Source organism: Arachis hypogaea, chromosome 14 (assembly GCF_003086295.3).
Source record: "Arachis hypogaea cultivar Tifrunner chromosome 14, arahy.Tifrunner.gnm2.J5K5, whole genome shotgun sequence".
Classification (NCBI taxonomy): Eukaryota; Viridiplantae; Streptophyta; class Magnoliopsida; order Fabales; family Fabaceae; genus Arachis; species Arachis hypogaea.
In genome coordinates, this window is record NC_092049.1 from 3,273,823 (window position 1) to 3,295,199 (window position 21,377).

General features: G+C 30.6%; 1 pseudogene; it reads right to left on the reverse strand.

Moving 5' to 3' along the window:
- Window positions 1-487: 487 nt before the first annotated feature.
- Window positions 488-21,377, reverse strand: part of LOC112740649 (protein DETOXIFICATION 16-like) — a 39,557-nt pseudogene continuing 18,667 nt past the window's right edge.

Below are 21,377 nucleotides of genomic sequence, written 5' to 3' on the forward strand. Positions count from 1 at the left end.
TAAAATAGTTTTTAGAATTTAAAAATATTATAATAAATATAAATGCAAGCATTAAATTTAAAAATTAGTTAACATATGAGGTTATATTAGACTTTTAAATTTTGAAAAGTACAAGCCAATTTTAAAAAGTTTTATCTTAGGTGCTTTCAAAATATCTTAATCTTTTAAAATCTGCAAACACAAGCATATGATCTTTTTTATTTACCAAATATAAAATGAAAAACTTGAGTTTTTAAAAAACACAACCACCTCTTCAAAAAATTTTATCAAACCAAACCTAAGAAGAGCTGATTAGCCTTGTTTTATTTGTTCTGTTTGGGGTATTCACATTAACCCCCTTTTCTAAAAAAAATTAATAATATGATTAAGTAGGTCTAATAATATATATTTTGAGTATTTGTAACTAAAAAATTGTTATTATTATAATTTTATGTAAAAGTTAATTATATATAACCGTTGTTTTTTAATTTAATTGAGTAATAATAGATATTAAATTTAATTGACTAACATGATAAAAATTTTTGTTTTTTTATGTGAATTTTATTATTTTTATATTGCAATCAAGTTGTATTAATCTAATAGTTAGATCACTAATTTACTTAAACAAATGTCGAGAGTTTGAATCTCTCCTTATATAAATAAAAAAAATAATATGCTTTAAACTCAATTTTTATATAAATAGATAAATAAATGTATGTTCAAAATTATCACTTACACAAAATTACTTACATGAAAAAACTAAAAAAAAAAAGTAACATACTATAAACTCAAACTTTTAGTTAAATGAATTATTAACTCTTTCAATATTTGTCTGTCCTAAATTATTAACTCTTTCGCTAGTTATCCTTGCCTACAAAAAAGAAACAAATTTAACCATTTCAGTAATTAATACGCAAAACTAAAATTTGAAAGAAAAACTAAAAAGACAAAAGAGTAGACACTTCTTTCTTCCAATCAATCCGAACAGTTATGATCATCAGACCAAGTACTTGAATGACAAGGGCACATATAATTCCAAGCCAAAGTCCCCGCAGAATATTTATTTTTATTATATAAAATTTGATATTTAAATTTTTTATATTATATTTAAATTATATTTTTTAATAATTTTATATTAGTAATTTTACTTACCTAAAAATTAACTAATTATCTTTTAAGAAAAAATTAAAAAAATCTTAACTACAATTATTTAATTAAAACATAAAATATTAATAAAACACAATAAATATATTAAAAATATTATAATAATAATTATAAAAACTTTTAGTTACAAATATTAAAATTTGACAACTTAAACATATTAATAGTCTAACTATTACATTATTTAATCTTTTTATGCATACTATAAGACTATGCTACTCTTTCTTTCTTAATCTCTCGTATTAATTAGTAAAATTTTTTTCAAATAAATTTAAATTTGTCGTATTTTCTTACTAAATACATTTAAATATATTATGATTATAAAATTAATTTATAATTTTATATTTATATTTTAAATATTTTTTATTCTCGTTCATTTTTTTAAACCCAAATAAGTTTAAATTTGACACATCTTTTTAATAGGTATATTCAAATCTATCATAATTATAAAACTAATTTATACTTTTGGTATTTTTATTCTCATTTATTTTTAAAATATTTTTTAATTATTTACAACTCAAAAAACACCATATAAAAAGACAAAGTATGATAACTAAAATAAATATAAAAATAAAAGCAACAAATGAAGATATAATTTTGCATAACTCTAATATAAAAGTCTATGTCTTTTTTTTTAAAATAGATATTCAAATTTTTTAAATAATAAATTATATTTTAATTTATATTATATTTTAATTGAATAATTATAAAAAATTATATACAAATTATTAAATAAATATTCTATAAAATATTTTTAATATAAAATAATTTAAATTTAACATTAATTTATATATTATTTAATTAATTTTTAAATAATATAATACTTATTAAAACACACTATATAATATAATTAATTTACTTTTTTGTGTATCGGGCATATCTCAATCTAAAATAATTAAGACCGTCCACAGATAAAAACAATAGATTTCAATTTGGTATTTATATACCTTTACTTCAAGATGTAAGGCGAAAGCTAACACAATAGCTGACGAAACTCCAACTACATAATATGACCCTAAGTTAATAAAAGTACCCATTTTTTGCCAACTGCATCCTACAATTCCTGAAACAACACCCTGCAGCCCGTCCAACAAGAAGTTGAACACAAAGTTAGTCGATTCAATAGAAACAGTTGGCAATGAATTAGTAATCGATTCTAGTTTCCATGCCATGGAGGGGAGTAATCGGATTTGGTGTTGAAATATTTTCATAACTAACACCGAACAAAATATTGGGATGGTTCAGTTTGGATTACATTTATTTGATATTTTTTAATAAATTCAAATTATAAAGGAAAAGAAGAGGAGAAAAATCCGATTAGTGAAATCGTAAAAAGAGTGTTAACAGATATAAAAGGAACTGACTACTAAACCAATGCTAAGAAACTCAGTATATTTTATCCGAATCCTTATTTTCCCTCTCAATCATGAGCAACTAATCATCCATTGTTAAGGTTAGGAGCTCGGTCTATTTCTATGGATTAATTTAATTACTTTTTTCTATTTTAATTCATGTATGGATTTATAATTTAAGAATTATTTTTGCTTTTTATTTTATGAATTTGGGTGGAACGGAAGTAGGACCCTCTTTTTACTTGAGTTCTTGTAAAACTTGGAAAAGCTCTTTACTTGAACAACAGTTTGAAAACATATTCTCCTAAATTTTAATTATCTGGATTTAACGGGATACGTGACATATAATCCCTTTATTTTTGGGTAATTAGAGTTTTTGTAGCATACAAACTGGAATTTGATCATCACCCTCTAATTGGAATTAATTGACCAAAGAATTGGCTGTTGATAAATTTTAGAGGAGACTAGGAAGGTCTAAGGAATTAGGGTCTAGTCACATATAGTTTGCCATAAATTAAATCCTACATAATTAAAATAGTTAGTAAGAAAAGTTAATCGGAAGAATAGATAACTCTGAAGCCTTAACTATTTTCTCCATATTTTTTGGCCATGGAAACGCCGGAGAGAGCCAACTCACTGACATGATCCATAAACATTATGGAAATAAGCTCAATGGCGAAATTAAGAAGATTCACCATAATTAAAGATACTGCCAGACATATTTGCTTTCTCACTTCTTTAACCACTGATCTTAACTTATATTTCTTGGATACATTAGGCTCAACAGAGACACGGGTACTAGTCTTGTATTCTCCCTCCATGGACTAATTTATATATTCTTACATAGGTTGTGAAATTAAGAAGTTTATAAAGAAGAACAAGTTAGTCTCAGATGATAGAGCTTATGAAGAGTGTGTTGTAACACAATAGATTAAGTTTATATTTAGTTGAGTTTTATGGAGGCATAAAAAATAGTAGCTAAGAATGACATTAGGTTAATCCCCTGTTTGAAATAATTTTTTTTTAAAATCTACTCTCTTTTTTTTTTTTTTTTTTTATCAAAGATAGGATTGAGACTCGAATTAAATTAAAATTATATATACATATTGTGTTTTAAAATTTAAATTTCATTTGGATGTTTTTTTTATTATTGTTAAATAAAAAAGTTTTTGTAATTATTGAATTTTATAATATTTAAAAAATTTTATTCTTTTATCCCAATTATATTTGTAGAAATGTTTTTATTTAGTATTTTGTTAAATTTTTTGTGCGGATTTTAAAGTTCGAGAGTTTTATGTGTTTTAGTGTCTATAAAAGTATAAATATCAATAATAGTCTATTTTAAATATAATATTAAAATGTAATCACAATATTTAGATTGAAATTGCATAATAAGAAAGAAAATTAGTTTTTAAGAATACTAATAAAGTGAAAGAGTTGTGACAAATAAAATTAAAAAAAAAAGATAAATAGAAAAAAATAAAGCATTACTATTATTGGAAAATTTTTTTTTACTAATTTAATTTCAATTATTTTTACACTGATAATTACAAAAAAAAAAACGAATTAAAAAGCACGTTAGCATATATTTAAATATAATACATTAATTTTCAGTCTCAGTAATTTTAATTTTATGTAATTTTTTTAAAAGAAATAAACAAAACAAAATGAAATAAATGACAATTCAATTATTTTAAGAAAGTATTAATTAAATTTTATTAATTAAAAATTCAACTATTAAGTATAAAAATGCTCATCAAATTCAGAATCTTAAAAATTTTCAATAGCAAAATTAAAAAATTTTTGTATTAAAATTAAAATATTTTAGCGTCACCATTAAGAAATTTTATTAAGCATGGCTTACTGAACGTGTACGCCTAACATGCCATGCTGTCCTACTCCATATGATTGGTCATAAAAGGTATCCAAGGCACCTGCCATTCCCATCTGTTATTATATGAAACCAACAAGGAGTTGAACACAAGGTTAGTCGATTCAATAGAAACAGTTGGCAATGAATTAGTAATCGCTTGTAGTTTTCATGCCATGGAGGGGAGTAATCGGGTTTGGTGTTAAAATATTTTCATGACTATCACCAAACAAAATATTGGGATGGTTCAGTTCGAATTATATTTATTTGATATTTTTTAATAAATTCAAATTATAAAGGAAAAGAAGAGGAGAAAAATTCGATTAGTGAAACCGTAAAAAGAGTTTTAAGAGATATAAAAGGAACTGACCACTAAACCAATGCCAGTGACAGAAGAAAAGGAGTTGGTCATGGAAACTCCAGAGAGAGCCAACTCGCTGGCATGACCCACAAACATTATGGAAATAAGCTCAATGGCGAAATTAAGAAGATTCACCATGATTAAAGGTTCTGCCAAACATATTTGCTTTCTCACTTCTTTAACCATCGATCTTAATTTATTTTACTTGGATATATTAGGCTCAATAGAGACATGGGTATTATTCATGTATTCTCCCTCCATGGACTAATTTATATATTTTTGCATAATTTGTGAAATTAAGAAGTTTATAAGGAAGAATAAGTTAGTCTCAGATGATAGAACTTATGAAGAGTGTGTTGTAACACAATAGATTAGGTTTATATTTAGTTGAGTTTTATGGAGGCATAAAAAATAGTGGCTAAGGATGACATTAGGTTAATTCCTTATTTAAAATAATTTTTTTTCAAAATCTACTCTTTTTTTATCAAAGATAGGATTGAGGCTCGAATTAAATTAAAATTATATTTACATATTGTGTTTTAAAATTTCAATTTCATTTGGATGTTTTATTTATTATTGTTAAATAAAAAAATTTTGTAATTATTAAATTTTATAATATTTAAAAAATTTTATTCTTTTGACCCAATTATATTTATAGAAATATTTTTATTTAGTATTTTATTGAATTTTTTGTATGGAATTTAAAGTTCGAGGGTTTTATGTGTTTTAGTGCCTATAAAAGTATAAATATCAATAATAGTCTGTTTTAAATATAATATTGAAATGAAATCACAATATTTAGATTGAAATTGCATAATAAAAAAGAAAATTAGTTTTTAAGAATACAAATAAAGTGAAAGAGTTGTGACAAATAAACTTAAAAAAAAAGATAAATAAAAAAATAAAGCATTACTATTATTGGCAAATTTTCTCTTACTAATTTAATTTCAATTGTTTTTACACTGATAATTACAAAAAAAAACGAATTAAGAAGCACATTAGCATATATTTAAACATGATACATTAATTTTCAGTCTCAGCAATTTTGATTTTATGTAATTTTTTTCAAAGAAATAAACAACCCAAAATGAAATAATTGACAATTCAATTATTTTAAGAAAGCATTAATTAAATTTTATTAATTAAAAATTTAACTATTAAGTATAACAAGGTTATTAAATTCAGAATCTTAAAAAATTTTAATAGCAAAATTAAGAAATTTTTGTATTAAAATTAAAATATTTTAGCCTCACCATTAAAAAATTTTATTAAGCATGGCTTTCTGAACGTGTAAGCCTAACATGCCATGCTATCCTGCTCTATACGATTGGCCATAAAAGGTATCCAAGCCACTTGCCATTCCCATCTGTCATTATATGAAACCAACAAAGAATTGAACACAAGGTTAGTCGATTCAATAGAAACAGTTGGCAATGAATTAGTAATCGCTTCTAGTTTCTATGCCATGGAGGGGAGTAATAGGGTTTGGTGTTGAAATATTTTTAAAACTAACACTGAGAAAAATATTGGATGGTTCACTTCGGATTATATTTATTTGATATTTTTAATAAATTCAAATTATTAAGGAAAAGAAGTGGAGAAAAATCCGATTAGTGAAACCGTATAAAGAATATTAAGAGAAATAAAAGGAACTAACCACTAAACCAAAGTCAGTGACAGAAGAAAAGAAGGTGGCCATGAAAACGCCGGAGAGAGCCAACTCGCTGACATGACCCACAAACATTATGGAAATAAGCTCAATGGCGAAATTAAGAAGATTCACCATAATTAAAAGTCCTGCCAGACATATTTGTTTTCTCACTTCTTTTACCACTGATCTTAACTTATTTTGCTTGGATACATTAGATCAACAGAGACACCGGTATTATTCTTGTATTCTCCCTCCATGGACTAATTTATATATTCTTACATAAGTTGTTGAATGAAAAAGTTTATAAGAAAGAACAAGTTAGTCTCAGATGATAGAACTTATGAAGAGTGTATTGTAACATAGTAGATTAGATTTATATTTAGTTGAGTATTATGGAGGCATAAAAAATGGTGGCTAAGGATGACATTAGATTAATCCCCTGTTTGAAATAATTTTTTTTCAAAATCTACTCTCTCTTTTGTTTTATCAAAGATAGGATTGAGACTCGAATTAAATTAAAATTATATATATATGGTGTTTTAAAATTTGAATTTCATTTGGATTTTTTTTATTATTGTTAAATAAAATTTTTTTTGTAATTATTGAATTTTATAATATTTAAAAAATTTTAACCTTTGACCCAATTATATTTGTAGAAATATTTTTATTTAGTATTTTGTTGAATTTTTTGTGCAAAAATTTAAAGTTCGAGAATTTTATGTGTTTTAGTACCTATGAAAGTATAAATATCACTAATAGTCTATTTTAAATATAATATTGAAATGAAATCACAATATTTAGATTGAAATTGCATAATAAAAGAGAAAATTAGTTTTTAAGAATACTAATAAAGTAAAAGAGTTGTGACAAATAAAATTAAAAAAAAGATAAATAGAAAAAGTAAAGCATTACTATTATTGGCAAATTTTCTCTTACTAATTTGATTTCAATTATTTTTACACTAATAATTACAAAAAAAAAACGAATTAAGAAGCACGTTAGCATATATTTAAACATAATACATTAATTTTCAGTTCCAGCAATTTTAATTTTATGTAATTTTTTTCAAAGAAATAAACAAAACAAAATAAAATAAATGACAATTCAATTATTTTAAGAAAGCATTAATTAAATTTTATTAATTAAAAATTCAACTATTAAGTATAAAAACGGTCATCAAATTTAGAATCTTAAAAAATTTCAAAAGCAAAATTAAGAAATTTTTGTATTAAAATTAAAATATTTTAGCATCATCATTAAGAAATTTTATTAAGCATGGCTTTTTAAATGTGTACACCTAACATGCCATGCTGTCCTGCTTCATATGATTGGCCACAAAAGGTATCCAAGGCAATTGCCATTTCCATCTGTCATTATATGAAACCAACAAGGAGTTGAACACAAGGTTAGTCGATTCAATAGAAACAGTTGCCAATAATTAGTAATCGGTTCTAGTTTCCATGCCATTGAGGGGAGTAATTGGGTTTGGTGTTGAAATATTTTCTTAACTAACACCGAACAAAATATTGGGATGGTTCAGTTCAGATTGTATTTATTTGATATTTTTTAATAAATTCAAATTACAAAGAAAAAGAAGAGGAGAAAAATCTGATTAGTGAAACCGTAAAAAGAGTGTTAAGAGATATAAAAGGAACTGACCACTAAACCAATGCCAGTGACAGAAGAAAAGGAGGTAGCCATGGAAACGCTAGAGAGAGCCAACTCGCTGACTTGACCCACAAACATTATGGAAATAAGCTCAATGGCAAAATTAAGAAGATTCACCATAATTAAAGGTCCTGCCAGACATATTTGCTTTCTCACTTCTTTAACCACTAATCTTAACTTATTTTGCTTGGATACATTAGACTCAACAGAGACACGGGTATTATTCTTGTATTCTCCTTCCATGGACTAATTTATATATTCTTACATAAGTTGTGGAATGAAGAAGTTTATAAAGAAGAACAAATTAGTTTCAGATGATAGAACTTATGAAGAGTGTGTTGTAACACAATAGATTAGGTTTATATTTTGTTGAGTTTTATAGAGGCATAAAAAATAGTGGCTAAGGATGACATTAGGTTAATCCCCTATTTAAATTTTTTTTTCAAAATCTACTTTCTTTTTTTTTTTTATCAAAGATAGGATTAAGACTCGAATTAAATTAAAATTATATATACATATTGTGTTTTAAAATTTGAATTTCTTTTGGATGTTTTTTTATTATTGTTAAATAAAAAATTTTCTGTAATTATTGAATTTTATAATATTTAAAAACTGTTATTCTTTTGATCCAATTATATTTGTAGAAATATTTTTATTTAGTATTTTGTTGTATTTTTTGTGCGGAATTTAAGTTTGAGAGTTTTATTTGTTTTAGTTCCTATAAAAATATAAATATCAATAATAGTCTATTTTAAATATAATATTGAAATGAAATCACAATATTTAGATTGAAATTGCATAATAAAAAAGAAAATTAGTTTTTAAGAATACTAATAAAGTGAAAGAGTTGTGACAAATAAAATTAAAAAAAATAAATAAATAAAAAAAATAAAGCATTACTATTATTGGGAAATTTTCTCTTACTAATTTGATTTCAATTATTTTTATACTGATAATTACAAAAAAAAACACGAATTAAAAAGAGCGTTAGCATATATTTAAACATAATACATTAATTTTCAGTCTCAGCAATTTTAATTTTATGTAATTTTTTTCAAAGAAAAAAACAAACCAAAATGAAATAAATGACAGTTTAATTATTTTAAGAAATAATTAATTAAATTTTATTAGTTAAAAATTCAACTATTAAGTATAAAAACGGTCATCAAATTCAGAATCTTCAAAAAATTTCAATAGCAAAATTAAGAAATTTTTGTATTAAAATTAAAATATTTTAGCGTCACCATTAAGATATTTTATTAAGCATGGCTTTCTGAACGTGTATGCCTAACATGCCATACTGTCCTGCTCCATATGATTGGCCACAAAAGGTATCCAAGGCCCTTGCCATTCCCATCATTATATGAAACCAACAAGGAGTTGAACACAAGGTTAGTCGATTCAATAGAAACAGTTGACAATGAATTAGTAATCGCTTCTAGTTTCCATGCCATGGAAGGGAGTAATCGGGTTGGTGTTGAAATATTTTCATAACTAACAACGAATAAAATATAAGGATAGTTCAGTTCGGATTATATTTATTTGATATTTTTTAATAAATTCAAATTATAAAGAAAAAAAGAGGAGAAAAATCTGATTAGTGAAACCATAAAAAGAGTGTTAAGAAATATAAAAGGAACTGACCACTAAACTAATGCCAGTGACAAAAGAAAAGGAGGTGGCCATGGAAATGCTGGAGAGAGCCAACTTGCTGACATGACCCACAAACATTATGGAAATAAGTTCAATGGCGAAATTAAGAAGATTCACCATAATTAAAGGTCCTGCCAGACATATTTGCTTTCTCACTTCTTTAACCACTGATCTTAATTTATTTTGCTTGAATACATTAGGCTCAACAGAGACATGAATATTATTCTTGTATTCTCCCTCCATGGACTAATTTATATATTCTTACTTAGAACAAATTAGTCTCAGATGATAGAACTTATGAAGAGTGTGTTGTAACACAATTTCGTAGCGGTTTTCACTGCCCAGCCGCTATCGAGGGCCATTTTGTGCCTTCTACCAGACCGCTGCTCACCTCTGTCGCAATCCTTCCAATTTGTGGCGATTATGAGCACGGTGCTATTTACCCGCTGCTACTCTTTGCCTCTGTCGTAGTAAATTATAATAAAGTTAATCAATCTAATAAGACTAGTTATCAAAGATTAAATTATCATAAAAAAATAGCATTAACTACCCATTCTACATTTACACAGCTTTCTATTATTAGAACACAATAAAATTTTTAAGTTATTCTTTTAATTAGTGCACAAAGCATATTCCAATACACTGAGAGAATAATCTTTGCTAGAATGTTATAAGAATAATAATTAAAATTTGTTATATTATTAATAACGGTGTAATGTATGTGTCCTGTTTTTTTATTCAGGATTTTAGTGAAAAGAAAAGATAAAAAATAATAAAAATAACTATTTTTATTTTTTATTTTTATCTTTTTTATTTTTTCATATAGAAAATATTTAAAAAATACAAATCAAATGAACACTTAATTTCTTATATGAGATAACAACATATTATATATATAACTATTTAAATATATTATTATTTTAAATTTTTAGAATAAATGATTTTGTGATGATATTGTTTTCCTTTTATGCAATGATCTAATTATTCATTTAAATGTGTATTAAATTTTATAATTTATATTATCAATAATAATAACCTTATTAAATGTAGGTCCGTTTCTAATTAACATACAGTGTGGTGTATATAAAGTATTTTCAGTGAAATTCATAATATGTATAAAAAAAATTTTAATAATATTTTTCTTATATTTGCAGATATTAAAGATTTTATTTAACCAAAAAATTTAATAAGACTTTCACATGGGTAATTAGCGGATTCTCCCTATCAATGTTTTATTACCGTGAAAAAATGTGTACAGATTCTAGAGTTTGAAATAAAATTGTGTTAAATAAAATTTGTCATATTTAAAATTTAAGCAACCGATCAAACTATCAAAATTATGAGCATTTTTTTTTTGGTGTTTAAACAAGGAAAGAAACAAAGCAAAAACTATCCTAAATTCGAGCGAATGATTCGTTGGAGATCAACACCAGGCTCAGACCAAATAACATGATTAGAGTTACTCTTGGCACCATATTTAGCCATCCAATCTGCAGCTCTATTTGCTTCTCGGGACACCCATTCAACGTGAACAAGCCAAGGACGAGATAAAAACTCCTGAATCTTGTGAACCAAATCTGTTACTTCAGATGAATACCCACTTGTAAGCTCATGCATGATGGGCAGAATGTCAAGACAATCCGTTTCACATATAATATTCCTCAAACCGCAATCTCAAGCTAAAACCAGCCCCCTCCAAGCAGCAAATAATTTACATCTGATTATAGACCAAGGGGGAATGCTTCCAGAGCAGCCCGAGATCCAATCTCCCTTAGAATCTCTAATAATACACCCAAATCCCGCTAAATTTGAATCCATATGCAAGCTTGCATCACAATTAACTTTAAAACTATTGCCTACCGGTGGTTCCCAACACAGGCAATTTCGGAGAGACCTAAAGGCATTGCTTCGATTCCTGTAAACCTGTAAGTCCTTGGCGGTAATTCTGGCCAAGGCAACAACCTTATGGTCTGTCCAAGGGTTGTCAGTGTTGAATATGTCATTGCACATATGTCTCCATACCCACCAAAGTCCTGCACCAAAGGACGCCTCATTGTTAGCCAAGGCCTTCCGAAACCACTCTTCAAGAGCAGTACCAGCCGTCGAGTCCAGGATACTAGGATCCAACATATACCAGATTGCCTTCGATCGTTCACAGTCTCTAAGGCAATGCTCCATAGTCTCCTACGCCTTGTTACATCTCTTACACATATCTGAAGAAGCTAAATGCCGTTTGAATCGAAAGGTCTCAGTTGGTAGAGTATCATGTAAGCTAAGCCACATAGTAAATTTGAACTTCTCTGGAATGTTTGTGTTCCACAACCAGTTCCAATTACTGTTGGCATTCCAATTTAATGTTTTCTTTAATAACCATCTGTAACCCTCCCTTGCACTATACTTTTTTGTTGCTGCAGGCCACCACTCCCACTGTGGTTCCAACTCAGTCAAACTAGGATATCTTAGACCACAAATAAACTGCTTAATCTCATGCGGAATAGGCATGGTAAGACTATCAACCTCCCAAGACACCCCTTTCCACAAGTCAGCCACCATGAAATCTGATTCAGAAATATGTACATAAGGAACAAGGTTGCAAAGCTTACCAAAAGGAGTCCACTCATCATACCAAACTGATTTGTGGACATCTCCAATATTCCAATGAAGCCCTTCCTTGAGATGCTCATAGGCACTAACAATGTTCTTCCAGGTAGCCGATGAAGAATTTCTACTGTTTCCGTTCATACCAGATTGATTCCTGAGATATTTATGCTTCAGAACCTGCATCCATAACTTCTCACTATTATTTAGACAATCCCATACCAACTTTCCCAGAAGCGCCATGTTAGCACAGGAAGTATCCCTAATACCCAATCCTCCTGCCTTTTTAGGAGTTATGGCGACCTCCTACCTTACCAGAGGCAGCCCTTTTCCAGTCGCTTGGCCTTTCCACAAGAATTGTCTCATCAAGGAATCAATTTTATTACATGCATATTTCGGGAGAAGAGAAATTTGCATTTCATAAACTAGGATAGAGGCCATAACCGATTTAACAAGACAAAGCCTCCCTGCCTTATTCAGTAAGTGTCCTTTCCAACTGGAGAGCTTCTTCAAAATTTTTTCAATAATCTCCTGAGCCGTCTTCCTGGAAGCTCTGGCATGACCGATGTTAATTCCCAGGTATTTACCCAAATCATTGCAGAACCGGATGTTAGAGACCCTTGAGAGAACCCCTTTTCTCCTCTCCGACACCCTCTTGGAACACTAGGCCTTTGACTTATGAAGATTTACCTTTAAACCTGATGCTTTAGAAAACAAGTCCAAACAATGCATGACCTCTATTACTTGAGCTTTTGATGCCTTACAGAAAAGCAAAAGATCATCTGCAAATATTAAATGAGAGAGTCGTGGTCCATTCCTAGAAACCGCAACTGGGTTCCACAAACCTTGGGAAACTCTATGAGAGATAAAGCAGGCAAGCATTTCTATACAGAGTACAAATAGATAAGGAGACATAGGATCTCCTTGCCTCAACCCTCTCTTCGGATTGAAATTTTGGAGCCTGTTCCCATTCCACAAAACTGCCAATGAAGAGGAAGTCACACAATTCAATATAAGATTAATGGTAGCCTTTGGAAACCCAAACCGGACCAAAGTAGCTTCCAGAAAATGCCAGTCTACCCTGTCATAAGCTTTTTCCAAATCAATCTTGAATGCCATGGTCCTTTTTCGAGACTTGGTGTTCCTCATGAAGTGCATAATCTCCTGAGCAATGATAATATTCTCTGTGGTTCCTCTTCCTGGAATGAACCCTCCTTGCAAAGGACCAATGATCTCCGACAAGAAAGGTCTAAACCTGTTAACTAGAACCTTTGTGACAATTTTATAAATTACATTACATAAGCTAATAGGCCGAAACTCCCGTAAGGAAGAGGGAACTTCCACTTTAGGAATTAGAACAATGAGAGTATCGAAAATAGCCGCATTCAGTAACTCACCCTCAAAGGCTCACTTGACCAGTCCACACACATCGTTGCTAAGAAAGTCCCAGAACTCTTTGTAGAAAATTGCTTGAAATCCATCTGGCCCTGGGGCTTTAAACGAACTCATGGTCATCACAGCTCTTTTAACCTCTTCAGACGTCACCGGTTCCACTAACTTTTGACAAGCCTCAGTACTAAGAGACGGGCAAGGAAAAGGCCCCATGGCGTCCAGGTCAATATCCTCCCTTGTAGAAAAGAGCTTTTGAAAGAAAGAATTTGCCGCCATTTCTAGAGTCGTAGTCTCCGTGGCCCAAGACCCATCCTCTAAAAATAACCCATGAATTTTGTTCCTCTTTCTCCTGATAACTGTCTGCAGATGAAAAAATTTTGTATTTCTGTCTCCACATCTCACTCATTGTTCTCTAGATTTTTGATACCACAACAACTCTTCTTGAAGAAGGACAGCATTCAGTTCCTGATGCAAAATTTGCTCTTTGATCCTAAGCTGTTGATCCTCCCGACTCTCCAGAGTAATCTGAACGTCATTCAAAAGCCTCTCCAACTCCCTTTTCTTAACAAAAATATTGCCAAAAACCTTTTTATTGAAGCTAGTTGCATCTTTTTGAACCTCCAACAAACATTTGACTACATCCGGAGCTCCTCTATTCCAAACTGTATCAACAACATTCCTAAAAAGAGGATGAGTCATCCACGCAACCTGGAATCTGAACGGACGATGGCCCTTGGTAGCCCTCTTTGCCATCTTGCACCTAGTGAATAATGGGCAATGATCAGAGTGAAGGCGCGCCAGCACCTCAGTATAAGCTTCCGGAAATATTAGTCGCCAGTCCTAGTTGATGACTGCTCTATCAAGCTTCTTGGCCACCTGCACCCCACCTTTCACATTCCTATACCAAGTGAATCTTCTCTCAATAGCCCCCATATCAAACAGCCCACAATCCTCCAATGTTTCCGCAAATTGTTCTGCTCTGGCAAGTCTAAATTGCCCCCCTCTAACTTCACTCTGCAACAGAACATCATTAAAGTCCCCTAACACAATCCAAGGTCCGTGGATCATATTAGCAATCCTTGTCAAGTCACCCCACAGTTCTTTACGCTGATGTATATGCGGATTAGCATACACCGTACTGCAGTAACTAGATGTATTGCCCATAGTGATTTCAAAACTGATACATTGATCAACTACATTCAATACTCTCACAGAAATATTTGAATTAGAACATAGAACCCAGATACCCCCACTATGACTATTAGCCTCAACAATACCAACACCCTGGTAACCTAGATTATTCCAAAAAGATTTCATCCTCTCGAAAGCAATATGGGTTTCAAACAGAATGAAAAAAGTAGGGTGAAATTTATTCACTAACTCCTTACTATGAACCCGGGCCAATTTATTAGAGGCACCTCTAATATTCCAAAATAGAAAGCTTAAATCAAAATAATCCATAAAACAATTTGTATTGTAAAAAGGACCAACCTCAGCTGAAGTCCCTAACGAGATGATGAAGATCCACCATCATATCCCCCTGAGCCTTGCTTGTCCTTGTCCGGTTGTTGCCCGGTTTGTCTGTGTCCCTCCACTGACAAGTGACAACCTTTCCAATTTGCCGATTTACTGCTTGCTGGTGTTGCCAAGGCAGTCCGGATTCGACTGCGAATTCTGCAAAGAAGAAGGGCACAATCTCTTGTGTCCGTTTTTGATAATGGCAGTGAAAGTCGGCACCGCAACGGAGACAGCTTTGCCCTTCACCCCTTGCTGTTTGGAAGATGCCATGCGTGCCTTAGATCCGCTAACCGACCCGGTCTTCACCCCTGATTCGGCTCCTCTCATACGTAGCCCAAAGTCACGGTTCTGGTCCAATTTCTAATTTGAGCGCACCGGCATTTTATCTTTAGATGTTTGTTCGGCTTTGTTTGATTGACTCAATTTTCCTCTCCTTTTACCGCTGACTTTGGTCCAGCCAGCCTCATTTTCCAAATGCTGGGACCCCACTTTCTTTCCATGCAACGTATCATCTAATTCCTCCCCAATTTCTGCAACTATCACTGACTCTTTGGGATTGCATCCAAATTCAAAAATTTTCTCTTTTGAGGCTTCCTGTGGCTGCACCACCTGGGCCGCCGTCTCGGTCACTGATGTTTCCTTTCGATCCACCCTTTCTGAATCTATTGGGGTCATTCTGCAGTCAGTTGCTGGATGTTCGAAACAATTGCACTTGTCACAAATAAGGTGTAAGCATTCATACTCCACCTTATATTCAAACTCATCGACAATCACACTCCGGACCACCGGTAAACCAAGATTAATTTGCACGGAAGCCCGAGCAAATTTCCCCTCTCTGCCAACTTAGTAGCCAGATCCACCTTGACTGGTCTTCCCACAGCAGAAGTGATTCTCATCATGGCTTTATCCTGATAGTACCATATGCTCAAACCAGAGATTTGAATCCAAACCATAGTCTCCCCGAAAGTGTCCTCACAAGGTTTAAAATCCGGTGTCCATGGCTTGACCGCAATATAGTGACCGAAGATCATCCATGGCCCCATAGTAAAACCTTCTCTCGATCGTCCATGCGATCAAATTTAACGAGGAAGTACCCAAAACCCACATCCAAGATTTCATATCCACCGGTGATCCTCCATACCCCCTTCAATTTGTGAAACATGGCCGTGTAACTAAGGTTTTTTCCAAGAACCTTAATCACAATTGCTTCCTTGTATGGTTCAGAAATGATGTTCCTAACCTCTTCGGAGAAGCAAACTCTTGGAGGCATAGGATCTCCTTGTTTTCCAATGACCACTGCCATGGAATCCTCGTCTAGAGCTTCAGTCCGATTTATCCCTGTGGCTACCGTAGAACCAATGACCTTGTCACGGAACGAAATCTTGGAAGTCACCCTGGAACTAAGGTCGCCCTTACTTGATCCCTCCTTCACACCTGATGCAAACCCTTCCACACTCTCCCCCTTATCTCTTTCGATGGCATGGCCATCTCCTTCACCGTGTTTCACCCTCAAACGCTCTCTCCCGCTCTCTCCTTCTCTCATTCTCTCTGAGTATGGAGTACGTACTCTTTCTCTGTTAGGATTTTTTTAATAAATAGATACTAATTGTAGATTAACATAATTAAATAAAGATATATTGAAAGTGATAATGTGTCCATGTTGTCAACTATGTTGTCTATGACATAATTTTTCGAGCAGGACCAGGATACTTGCATTATTATTGGTATTCATAGAAAATTTTGTAATTTATTACTCCTCCTGAATTATAGTGTATATGTACTTTATCTATTAATTTTAGTAACGATATTATTCTCCCTTATTTAATAAGGGTCAATTTTTGCATAATTTATAATAAGAATAATGTATGTTGATTTTGATCTTGAAATAATATATACAATTTAATTTGTTTTTTCTTTCTTTTAAAAATTCAATATTTTTAGGGTAAAACACTTGTATAAACCAAATCAATACTAATATTACATAAATCACTCAAATAAAAAAACGTTAAATAAATGTCTCAAACCATATTTCTATATAAATCAAATTAAATTAATTCGAATTATACAATATAATAGTAAATCAAAACACTTTAATTTGAATTACATGGAACAATGTTTAAAGTATAAATCGAATTGGTTAAATTCGAATTATACACTATAGTACTAAATCGAATCAGCTTGATTCAATTTACTACTTGTATCAGATTATTGACATAAATGTCAATAAAGAAGTACCCCATTTGGATTCAAGTAAAATATAAAAAAAATTAAAACAAATAATAGAAATCCAACTTTTGTGTTTTAGTTCAAATTTTAGAAAATCTACATTTTTATAAACTTGTGAATTTAAACGAAACATTAAACGATTTCTAAAAATTCATTAAAAATTATCCTTTGACTTATTAGCATCTAAAAAATCATTACCGGGACTTTTAATATTGAAAAAGTTAATATAAAGTATAGCCCTCCAAAGTAGCATAGGAGTTAAAACTTGAATTTTTTTCGAAGTCAGAAATAACAATTAGTTATAAATTATAAAATGACCAATTATATTTATACAATATGTAATTTGAGAAATAAATAAAATACAGTATAAATATAATTGGTCAAATTACATATTGTATAAATATAGTTGGTCATTTTATAATGTATAACTAGTTGTTACTTTTGACTCTAAAAAAATTTCAAGTTTTAACTCCTATGCTATCTTGGAGGGCTATATTTTATATTAAATTTTTTTCAATATCAAAAGTCCCGATAATGGTTTTTCTATGCTAATAAGTCAAAGGATAATTTTAATGAATTTTTAGAAATCGTTTAATATTCTGTTTAAATTCATAAGTTTATAAAAATATAAATTTTCTGAAATTTGAACTAAAATACAAAAGTTGGATTTCTATTCTTATTCGTTTTGATTTTTTTGATATTTTATTTAAATCTAAATGAGGTACTTCCTTATTGATATTTATATTTTAAAATTAATATAGAATAAATAAATAATTAACTTTAAAGTAGTAAATGTCAATAATCTGATACAAGTAATAATCGAATCAAGCTGATTCGATTTAGTACTATAGTGTATAATTCGAATTTAACCAATTCAATTTATACTTCAAACAATATTCCCATGTAATTGGAATCAACGTATTTCGATTTACTACTATATTATATAATTTGAATTAATTTAAATCGATTTATATAAAAGTATAGTTTGAAATATTCATGTTGTAGCGACCTCAGTTTTAAAAATATAAATATAAATAAGTTATAATTTATTTTACAAAATTAGAATTTTTTATTTTTAAAAAAATTATTTTTATTATCAGTAATTGAACTAATTTTATAATAATTTAAATTTAATCAAATCCATATTATTATTATTATTATTATTTTTATTATTATTATTATTATAAACATTGTATATAATTTCTGTAAGTATTAAATTGTATTATAAGTTTATATATATTATATTCATTGCATTACTATTAGGGGTAAGTACGATTTTGGTCCCTTAAGTTTAGTGCCAGAATCGAATTCGTCCCTCTTGTTATTTTGCCATTAAAATCGTCCTTAATGTTTTTTTTCGTATTAAAATCGTCCTTTTCAATAAAATTTTTTGTTTTATTCCTAAACTACCCCTATCCTATTTTAATAAAAAAAAATTATAAAAAAAAAAAAAAAAAGAAAACGCGTAAAAACGCGTTGGGGGTGGGAGAAGAAAAGGGTTACGAAACGAAGGGGGAGGGGAGGGGAGGGGAGGGGAGGGGAAGAGGGGGAGGGGGAGGGGGACGGCGCCGGGGAGCCTCCGTCATCGCCACCGTGATCTCGTCGTCGCCTCCTCCTCCTCCAGAACTCTGATGATGATGACGATGAAGGGGGAAGGGAAGTCGCCGTCCCGCCGCCGCCTTGCCGCCCTCCGGCACCGCACCGCACCACCGTCACCTTCTTCTTCTTCTTTGTTGATTTGTTGCTTTCTATTTTTGCTTATGTTAAATTTGTGTTGGATTTGTTGATTTTCTGCTTTGTTTCTGCTTCTCTGGTGGTGGTGGTGGTGGAGGTGGAGGTGGAGGGTGGGGGAAGGGGAGACGGGGAAGGGGTGGGGCCGCGTGGTGGGAGTGTGGGTACGGGGAAGGGGTGGGGCCGCGTGGTGGGAGTGTGGGTGCGGGAAAGGGAAAACAGGGAGGGGGAGGTGACGCGGGGTGGGGTGGGGGTGCTGGGAAGGGAAAACGGGTAGGAGGGGTGACGCGGGGTGGGAGTGGGGGTGCGGGGAAGGGAAAACGGGGAGGGGGAGGTGACGCGGGGTGGGGTGGGGGTTCTGGGAAGGGAAGACGGCGAGGGGGGTGACCGGGGTGGGGGTGGGGGTGCGGGGAGGGGAGGGGGAGGGAACGCGGGGGTGGGGGTGCAGGGAGGGGGAGGGGGAGGGGGAAAGCAGGGAGGGAGACGGCGGCGGCGTTGGTGGTGGTGCTGGTGGTGGAGGTTGTAGCGGTGGTGTTGGTGTTGGTGGTGGTGGTGGAGGATGAAGTAATTATGTGGGTAGTGGTGAGGGTATTTTTGTCCAAAAAAAATAAAAAGGACGATTTTAATACGAAAAAAAACATTAAGGACGACTTTAATGGCAAAATAACAAGAGGGACGAATTCGATTCTAGCACTAAACTTAAGGGACCAAAATCGTACTTACCCCTTACTATTATTATTACTATTATTACGTTTATTATTATCATTATTACATGACCATCATTACAATTGCTAGTATTATTATTACTATTATTGATTATAAAATAATATTATTGATTATAAAGCATAGAAAATAAAAGGTGATTTATATTTTACATTAGGTTACATATATATTATTAGGTTATATATAATAATATTATTGATTATAAGGCATAGAAAATAAAAGGTGATTTATATTTTACATTAGGTTACATATATATTATTAGGTTACATTAGGTTTTATATATATATAAAATAGACCCAAGGCGGTTTATACATAATAATAAAGAAAGTCAAGGCGGTCATATATATATTATATATATATATATATATATATATATATATATATATATATATATAATGCCAAAACATAGGGTTTGGTGTCCAATTTTCTATTTCCTATTTTAACCCTACTAACATAGTTCAAAAATATTTTACAGTTACTTTTTTCTCTAACATATTTCACTACACACTAACAGTTACAAAACTCACGCATAACTTCTATTAAATTCTTTACTCTCACAATTTCTCTTTTTTTATTTTTTTTATTTTTTCTGGCCATGTATGAAATGAAAAAAAGAATAATTAGAAGTCAACAAGTGTTTAACCAGTAATGATAAATAATTTTTTTTATAGATTTTATTATATTCTAAAGTATTCATTTAAATTTATAATCTATAACAATATAACAATATATAATGCCAAAACATGGGATTTGGTGTCCAATTTTTTATTTTCTATTTTAACCCTACTAACATAATTCAAAAATATTTTACACTTACTTATTTCTCTAACATATTTCACTAACAGTTACAAAACTCACGCATAACTTCTATTTAATTCTTTACTCCCACAATTTCTCTTTTTTAATTTTTTTATTTTTTTCTGGCCATATATATAACAATATATAATGCCAAAACATGGGATTTGGTGTCCAATTTTTTATTTTCTATTTTAACCCTACTAACATAATTCAATAATATTTTACACTTACTTATTTCTCTAGCATATTTCACTAACAGTTACAAAACTCACGCATAACTTCTATTTAATTCTTTACTCCCACAATTTCTCTTTTTTATTTTTTTTATTTTTTCTGGCCATATATGAAATAAAAAAAAGAATAATTAGAAGTCAACAAGTGTTTAACCAGTAGTGATAAATAATTTTTTTTATAGATTTTATTATATTCTAAAGTATTCATTTAAATTATGTTTTGTTTAATTTTATGTTAGCCTTTGTTTGTATAGTGTTGTTTTAAGTAATGTACTCTAATGGACTATCCAGCAATTTAGCCTCATTCTAATTATTCTATTAGAATTTTTCTTTAATAATAAAAAATATATCTTTTTTTATTATTTTTTTATAATTTTATCCATTCTACTACTTCTTTTTTGACCTCTTAATACACTTTGTTATATTTCTCTTACTACTATTATTTTTTTACCTTTAATACCAT